Here is a 9,986-nt window from a genome sequence, read left to right on the forward strand (position 1 = left end):
ATATATATGTATATATATATATATAAATATATATTTATATATATATTACAGAAAGTGATCTTACTGGTAAGCTACACAGTCGTAATAACATACAAGTGCAAAAATAAATAAATTAAATAGCAGAAGGATGTTTAAAACCCTGACTGAAATACTTATTGGCATCGCATTTTGAAATGAACTACCCTTAAAATGGTGATTAATCAGTTATTATTTCTCTTAAAATATCATTGAATATACAATACACTGACATTACATTAATATTTTGAAAAACACTCTTCATTAAATGGTAAATTTTATTTTATTTGAAACAAGCCATAAAATTTTAATCAAATTCTGATGAGCATATTTCAATGCTTTAAAAACAACAAAAATTTAGAAAGAACCTTTTATGTAAAATCCACGATGCTGTGTAAGTTCAAATATTGGTACAAATGTAAATTGCAAAATATCGAATACTTTTAACAATCATAGAACTAGCTTTAGGCAAAAAAACTATACTGTTATTTTCTCCAATAGTTTAAATGTGTTTAAATCAGCATAATGGTATTGTTTTTACCGCTATTTTTTGTTATAATAGTATTGTTTTTACTAGTAATAACTGAATAATCACGCACTTTATTTTTCCATCAATATATACAAATTAGTATCGATTAAAAAGTGAGAAAAACAAAAATTAAAACTAACGACATTATTTCATTTAATAACGTTTGAATTTGAGCTATTTCAAGTACACTTTTCATGGATATATTAACTATTAAGAGCAAACAACTTAATGCTGTTTTTCGAAGTTCTGTAACAAAGGAAAATAAAAAAGCCATAATTTAAGTGCTCTACACTCGAAGCAATGCGATGTTTTTAAACTATACATGGGTCATTCTCATTGAAAAGGTATAAATAGACTAAAACATTTTCTTAAATTAAAGTAATTAAAACAGTGATAAAAATTACATAAATGCCTTTTTTTATTTTTGTTATATGTCCTTATAATAATGGTCAAGTTTTCTATTTTATTTTTTACCAGATTTAAAATATTTTAAATTCTGCCTTGTCCACGGAGGAGACATTTTATGTTATAAAATATAAAATGTCAATGAAGATTAATTCATTAATTATTAAGTACAACTGATATGAGTTTAACATTAATAAGTAAATAATAAAATATTTCATTATTAGAGATAGAGCTACTTCCGATTAATCATGTTGCTATGAAAGGAAACATCCATTTTTAACCTAGGTGTACAATTTTTTAAGTAACTCTTACTGAATATTAATAAATTAAAATGTAAAGACTATTGAAATTAAAATTCAAACTCCACATGAAAGTTGAGTTGAGGGTACTATTTTATGAGCATTTTATGCAAGTTAAACATACTGTCATCCAAATAACGTTCTTGTTTTTTCTCTTTTCTTCTTGTTATTGTTTCTTTTTTCCCTGGGCACAAACGGCTTGCTCTATCAATTTCTAGTAATTTAGGTACAATTAATCATGATTTTTCTGTTAAATCTTTTTCTGATACAGATTTTAAAGTTTTGCTCCTTTTTTTTCTTTACTTTCTTCGAACAATATAGGGTTTTCTTTTAATTTCTGTCTAGCTTGTCTCATTCTAAGTTTTTTCTATTCCCTTCTCTTTTGCATTTGAACATTTGATTGCTTTCTTTTTTTTACATTTTGGTTTTACCATTTTTTTCCTAAAATTTGAAGAGAAAAAAAATGTGAAACATCACAGAAATTATTTAGAAAAATTGCTAATATTTACTTCTCATATAAGAAAAAGTTAAACTTAATTTATTTTCTTTAAAAATACAAACAAATTAACACATTTGTTCCATTTTAAAAAATATCAATTGAAAGAAAATAGTTTTTTAATTATTAAAATTGTATTATGGTTATCTAACACATTGTCTCTTCCATTGACTGTGTCTTCTCCTCCTTGAACTTGTTATGTTCACGGAGGAGACAAAAACTAGTTCTTGAATTTTACTGATTTTTAATTTTAAAGTTACAAAAATGGGGCAGTTCCTTTTATTAAATATACTATTTTTGCAATCTAAAATTCATCTATCAAAAATAAAATAATTTTCTCTTACCTTCTTTATGATGTCCCCGGAGTATTCGGTGAGAACTTTGCCAAACCCCAGTTGAACATAACAATCCAAAACTGACACCAAAGAGAACAAAAACAACTGATAGTTAACATTAGAAAATGGAATGGTTACCTTTCCCAGCAGCTGTCTTATAGGGATTTCGCATATGCTGCCCTTTATTGCATATTTACCACCTATATTAATTGTCCACGGAGGGAGATTTTATTTTTGATGGACAAAGTTTACTAGTCATTTATTTTATAAAAAAATTATTTGTTAAAAAAATATTACATAAAAAGTTACTATAAACATTTAACTAGGTAAAACTACAAAAATCATTAAAATAATATTTATACAGTCATTAATACAGTCATTAAAAATTATACATCAATAATCAATATCATCAATATACATCAATAATATATCAATAATACAGTCATTAAAAATTACTTTGTGCCACAGACGTAGGGACGTCCACGGAGGGGATTTTGAAGACATGTTTATTAAAAAATAAGAATGAAATATTAAATACATTTAGCAGAAATGCATATAATTTGTTAGTTAGAACTTTGCGCAAAATGATGAAGAAAAATATTTAGAAATCTTCTGTATTTCCTAATATTTATTACTAAGGGACTTAAAAAATCAACTTTTTGTGAGAATGACCCACGTTTAAAATGCAAAATTAATGATTCTTCTAAAAAAATTCCTTGGCCTAAATTATTAAAAGAAGTAACCGAAGAATACAATTTAACTTACATTCAGTAACTAAATTCCCACCAGCTTTTTTAATGTTTGGCACTGTCCCATTTAATCATCCTTTATCCAAAAAATTTATCCACCAATAGAAGAAGCAAGAAAAATAGCAGTTGAAAGAACTAAACAATATCATGTCAAAAATAAAATTTATTATGATGCAAGATTAACTCATATCGAATTTTCCTCTAATGATACTGTAATGTATGAAGATTTTAAGTACCCCAATACTAGAAAACTTACCCCAACTTTTTCCGGTCCATATATAATTCTTGAAAAAATTTCTGATGTTAGTTATAAAATAAATAAAAAGAATATTCATAATAAAGAAAATTCAGATATAGTTCATATATCAAAATTGCGTAGGTACCACCCACCTGACAAACTGAAATTATGTCACGAATGAAAAACATGTAATAGTTTAAATAATAGAATTAATTATATTTCATATTGAGTTTAATGATTTTTCATTGTTGAAATAAAATTAAAAAACACCGAATATGACGACAATACGCATGGTTCAATGGAACATGTGGTCCCCTTTTTACTGGAAGATCCGACTTTTAAAATTTTCTTAATTAACGTTTACCCAATTCTAGTAGGATATGGGTCGATGGTAGTTTTTGTCTATGGTGAAAACCAAAAAAATGAATACTTAAGCATCTGTTGAAACAAGGATCTTCCAGCACATCATTGTTGAGATTAGGGACTGTTTTCCTCCTTTTGGGGAATACTGCCCCTAATCCAGCAAAAAATTTCCCCTAATAACACTGAATTTTTAAACTTCAGATTAAAGACCAAGTGTCACAATTTTTTTATACTCTCATTTAAATAAAAATACTGAAGTCTTAAACTTCAGATTGAGGACCAAGTGTCACAATTTTTTTATACTCTCATTGAAATAAAAATACTGAAGTCTTAAACTTCAGATTAAAGACCATTGTGTCAAATCTTATTCTCAAAGTAAACTGAATATAAGTTTCAGGTTGAAATTTTTTTGACAAAAATTGTCAATATGTATTTTTATATATCTCATATCACTTGTATTTTCATATTTTTTATCTTTCATGTTTTTGAATATTTACATTTTAAAGAAACTTTTTATAGATTTTCTTATAGTGAAAAGTTTATTTTAATTGTGTTAGTATGAGGAATAACTTTATTTACTGTGATTTTCAAAAAGGACTGAAAAAACTTAAATCACAAAAAACTATTGAAAATGAAGATCTAACACTTCAATTTGATAGTAGCGCTATTTCAATTTTTTTTCCTCGAGACTTTCATTAAATTTTTTTTATATTGTGTACTTATGTGTATTTTCAGCACTTTCATTTTGCTGGCTATCAATATTTACCGAACATTTTCGCGTAGAAATAATAATTACATTCTTTCTGCAACTTTCGGATTGACAGGAGATGGCGAGTTTTTATCTCAATCCCAAAGGAAAGCACTAACGATTATTGTCAAGATGTTGATGTCTCTGGCATATGTATTCTTTGATATTATTCCATCTTTGTCAGCAATCATCATCTATTTGGCTCAGAAAGAAAATTACCGTCTCATTTACGTATGTAATTTGATGGTAAGATCAAACATAAGGGCAGAAATAACAACGCGGAAGCTGACCAAAGTAATTGATAGCTATTCTACAATAACAGCAGCTGTTAAAGAAGTGAATGATGTCCTATCTTCTATGATATTTCTAATGTGTAGTTTTTTATTGGTGAGTGTGTGTTATTCTCTGAGCGTTATGATGAAAGTGAAAAAAGAAGACGTCTTCAGATTGCTTGCATGCGCTCTCTGCATAGCGATATTTACCTGTGAGTTAATCATTGTAATTAATTCTCCTGTAAAGGCTGGTAAGGAAATGGAAGAAGTCAAGAAACGATTGTCTCTTAGAATAGAACTGGAGAGTTCTCAAAAGAGTGAATCCTTAACGGCTGCCAATCTTTTATTGGTGCAGTCTTCCTTTAAACGCTTCATTCAAGACATTGCTGTTGTTCCCATGGGAATGTTTAAATTGGAGAAAAAGCTATTTCTTTCCATTATTGGTTTAATTGTGACCCATGAAATTATTATTTTGTGATTTAACTCAGCAAATTTGTAAAAAAAGCATGGTGTTTAATTTTTAAAATTGATCATTTTCAAATATTGAATGTTTTATAACCATCGAATTTAATTCATCTATCTAGAAAATATAGCACAATTTACAGAAAGACAGCACGAAGATACATCCTGGATTACTGCGGGATTCTATGCTATAATCTACTACGCTACAAAACGTTTGGTGGACGGTACCTCACGGCCAGGGTATAGCCACTGGAATTTTTGCTAAAAATGCATTTCAAAAGCATACAAATTAGGTACCGGTAAATAATATTCAAGCTTAAGTTGGGAAAATAACAAGTTATCGAAACCTAAAGAAGCATCTGGCTTCATCTTCTGTTAAGTTTTCGATGACAATCATATTGGCTTTGATGTTTTAATGCTTCTTTTTTTCATTAGAGATTTGGTACAGTTTTTGTATTTTTCTCGACGAACTATTAATCTGAGGCTCCTTATAAGATGTTCATTTATTTGTTTAATTTTTTTTTGACAAGGTGTCTAAAAACATATATTTGGAACAACGAAACAGCTAATATAAATATGTTTGCAATATGTTCTGATCCGATTAGAAGTCTCACACACTTACTTGATACGTAGATTTACTTTTTAACAATCTGCTCATGTAGTGAATTCACAGCATTTATTAACACGTTACAATTAGAATTTAGCCTATGCAAAAGATTATGAAACAATAGTGGTCCCCACAATCCATAATTATGATGAATTCGAATGAATATATTCGAATATATTCATTAGAATTCCAAAATACATTCACAGTGGAAAAAAACAGAAATTTGGACTATTACATAAGACATAAAAAAGAAGTCTCTCTGTCAATGGTGCGAAAAATGTTAAAAGAAATCGTTGCTAATAGTAGTTCGATTTATTTAAGAATGACCAGAAGAGGTCAAGGAAATGTATTGGTGAAAAAAGTTGGAGATCAAACTGAGTCTGCGAAGGGAATATAAAACTAACTTGTTTTTACTTTTTATTATAATGTGTTTTTTTTTTAATAAAATTTTTATTAATAGAGGTTTAACCCTGAATGAAAGATTTTAAAAGCTACCCAGTCCAGGAAAAAAAATAAGACAAAGTATGAAAAAGAAAGAAATTTCATAAAATAGAGCGAAAAATCCACGAAAGAGTGCAAATTATATTGTCTTCAGATAGTTTATTCTACTTACTGATACAAACTAAATTCGTTAAACAATATGACAACAAGCTTTCATTTTTCTTCAGAAGAGAAAAGGTGGGTTGCTATTTGGAGAAAAGGTAGTGTGAAATTTTTTTTATAAATTAATCAATCGTCATTTTGAACGTAATTAATTTTTCGATTTAAAATTTAAACATTTGTCTTCATTTTGAATGATAAACTAATTTGAATGCATATTTTTTAACCACATTATTTTAGTAATAATTTTTAATAAATTTGTTTTTATTTCATTTAAAGTAGGAATCATTAATTTTAGTTCAAATGTTGTGCGCGTGCGTGTGTTCAATACAATATAAATTCAATAAAAATTGTTTAGTCCAATAAAAGTTGTTTCGTTCAATAAAAATTGTTTCAGTTCAGTTTAAAAGAAGTTTTAAAATTGGAATGCATATGTGCACATATTATTAAAACAAAATTAGTTTGTAAATCAAACATATGTGTAAGACGAAGATAATTATAAATAAGAATTTGAAATAGTCTCAGCACAACAGAAGAAGAGAGAAATTATATATCATAAAATCACTTAATACAGTTTACAGAGATTGAAAAATTTGAAATATAGTTATCCTTATCAAAAAACGAAGAACACTCAAATATATTTTAACGGTGAATTTTGTTTTGGTTCATGTATAGCTGCGCCCGAACTCACGTCAATGTTGATTTCAAATGTAATCACTCTGCAGACGATATTCAAAGCTCACCAATAAAGCTCGGAGTTTCCGGAAGTAAAAATAATTCTCCTTTGTCACGAATGAACGAGTTTTTAAAGTAAGCGTATTCCGTTATAAACTTAAATTACACCATTTAAATTCAATATGATGGTTTGATTAGATGTCAATCTGAAATAAAGTGTCTCTTATTACCGCATAGGTTTTGATACAGTTAAGTATTACAGTAAGAGTACAGTTAATTATTTCAGCATAGGTTTTGATAACTTTTTTAATTCTCTTATTAAACCTCCCTCATAATAGGTCAAATCACTTTTAAAGTGTGAAGCTGTCTCTTCACAAATTTTTGGGTAAGTCAATATCACAACATCATATTTGGAGTAATATTACACCATAGTTTTTCAGTATATGCCTATTTTATTAACGTAATTACATTTTGGTAACATTGTTAACTAATTAATGCAAATGTTCTCTTCAGGATGTATTCGTATATGAAACAGTTATTTCTAAATAAAGAAGAGTTATCCTAAGATAAAAATGCATCCTTTACAATGCATCTATGCCTCAGAAATGTGATAACAAAATTTTTTATATATATATTTATAATAAAATGAGTTTAAAATGAAAGAAGAAACAAAAGAATTGAGCTTTTAGCTGTCATCGTATAGCATAGTTGGTAAAAATATAGTCTTTACGCAGTTAATTATTACCACAGAGGTTTTTATCACTTTTTTATTCCTCTTATTAAGCATCCCTTATAATAGGTTAAAACACCGTTAAAGTGTGAAGCTTGATCCAATTTCCCCAGAGCGTAAAATAAAAATAAAACATATTGAATGACTTATGCTCTAATGATAAAATTTTCACAAACTAAGTGCAAATTTAAATGGATAAAAGAGTAACATAGAATATGGTTTTTAATTATGTTTTTTAATTAGGATTAATTATGAATTAAGTCACAAAAACCGACACAAAAAAAGCACTTTCTTTGAATAAACATACGTCTTTTTTCAAAGAATTTTTAATATTTCACTATTAAAATATGGAATAGGGTAGCAGTAATCTGGAAAATAATCACAATCACCAAGAAACGCAACTTTTTCTTGTTCCTTGCTTTATTTTATTTTCTCAACTTACAGTATCTATACGTTACATATTTGTGTCCCTGACACATTTACTCATCCGCATAATTTATTTAGAATTTATTTTTATATTCAGAATTGCCAAAAAATGCAAATTAACTCGAATTTCAAACACTTTTAACGTGAAATTGGTAAATAATTTAATTCTTCAAAATTACAATCGTTATCTAAAAAACTCTTTTATTCAACAGATGGTTATGGTTTTCTATAAGGGTTCGAGGAAGATAAAAAAAAAATATGAGCAAAACATATAATTCCTATAGATTTTAAACTTGTGATAGTTATACTAAAATTTGTTTATCACTTCTTATTTCGGTCATCGGAATGCAATTCAAATTCCCAATAGTAATTTCCGTACACTTGGGAATTCATGAGAATAGATTAATATAATATTTCCATATATCATTATGGAAATTGTGTTATAGTTTAAGACATGAGTGGTTATTTATCCTACCACCCTGAATTACAATATAAATGCCTTTTTTAAAATTCTGAAACTACCTTTTCGGTAGAATAATTTTTTTTACTTAATTTCAATAAATTGCAGAAGGGATAACATTTGCAAAAAAGTTTTTTTCTGTACTTCTTATATATATATATATATANAAGTATTGTATAAAAAACTAGCTTTTTCTTCAAAAAAAAAAAAAAGTATGTGTGTATATATATATATATATATATATATTTGTATATTCGTTTTTCAGGTCTACAAAAAAAACATTTCTTTATTTTCCCAATCAAGATGGAAAAAGAAATTCTTGAAAGCAAAATCTTCTTTGAATTGAAATTTCCTAAACATCTTTCTCTTATATGTTGCGACAAGAATAAAATACAAAAACAAATTGGATCATGAAGTTGATATTACACTGAAAAATATATAATCAAATTTCAAGAAACTTTCATTTTTTTTTAATACGAAACCGTTTTCTGGTATATGCTCCAAGTGAACATTTCCTCAAAGAGACGAAATATCCATTGATGAATGAATTTCGTGTCAATACTAAATATATATTTCGTAATGTTATTTTTTCAAAAACAGAAAAAAACTCGTAATGCCTAATATATCTAGCTTTTCTAATAATAACTTTATCGTGAGCTCTATATAGCTGAACCAATGTCATATTAATAACACAAGAAATGCAAATAGAACAGCGAGATAAATTACAGCCATGCCTGAAGCGAGATTCGAAACCAGACTCTTTCAGGTACGAGGCCAATTAAATTACCACCATATAGTCGATTGATTTAATTCGTCGTTTTATTTTAGATCGTCTAGTCTTCATCTTAGTTTCGTCACTTCATTGCAGTATAAACTATCTCCCACAATGCACTACGATGATATTTCGAGTTAAGACAACATTTTCGGTATATATTTAAGAGTTCCCGCTTTGTCATTCACGTAGTTTCGTTACGAAATATATACAAATATTGCAGGCAAAAAAATACGAATATTGCGAAATATACGAAATACACGAATATACGAAATATACGAATATACGAAATATTGCAGACATAAAATCACGAGCCAAGTAATGAAAAAGGAAATTTCTTTACAGAACTGTTATAATTTAAAATATTGTTGCTTTTGTGTGTTATTCATAAAATATATTTCTGAAAAAAAAAAAAAAACATTCATAGCATTCCTTTTTCTATTAAGATATTTGTATTGTGCTGAAATAAAGATGCAATAATAGGTTTGTAAACTTAAATAGGATTGAGGTTTGATGTCCTATTCTTTTGATTAGTTTCCTTCAAGAAAACGAAAAACATAGTAAACAGACGTTGAATACCCCTGCGCAAATGAAACCGGAGTTTTCATTAAAATAATAATTATTGAGAAATAAATTGCTTTTAACATCAAAATTTCAGCAGAAATAAACAAAATGTTCGCATTTCAAAAGATTTAAAAAAAAATTCTTTTATTTTTTCTTCTTTCATTTGATTGAAAATTCCACTTCTTTATTCATTTTTTTTAAACTAAAAAGAAGTTTTTTTGATCATTGAAGAAATTTAAAG

Source organism: Parasteatoda tepidariorum, chromosome 10 (genome assembly GCF_043381705.1).
Source record: "Parasteatoda tepidariorum isolate YZ-2023 chromosome 10, CAS_Ptep_4.0, whole genome shotgun sequence".
Lineage (NCBI taxonomy): Eukaryota > Metazoa > Arthropoda > Arachnida > Araneae > Theridiidae > Parasteatoda > Parasteatoda tepidariorum.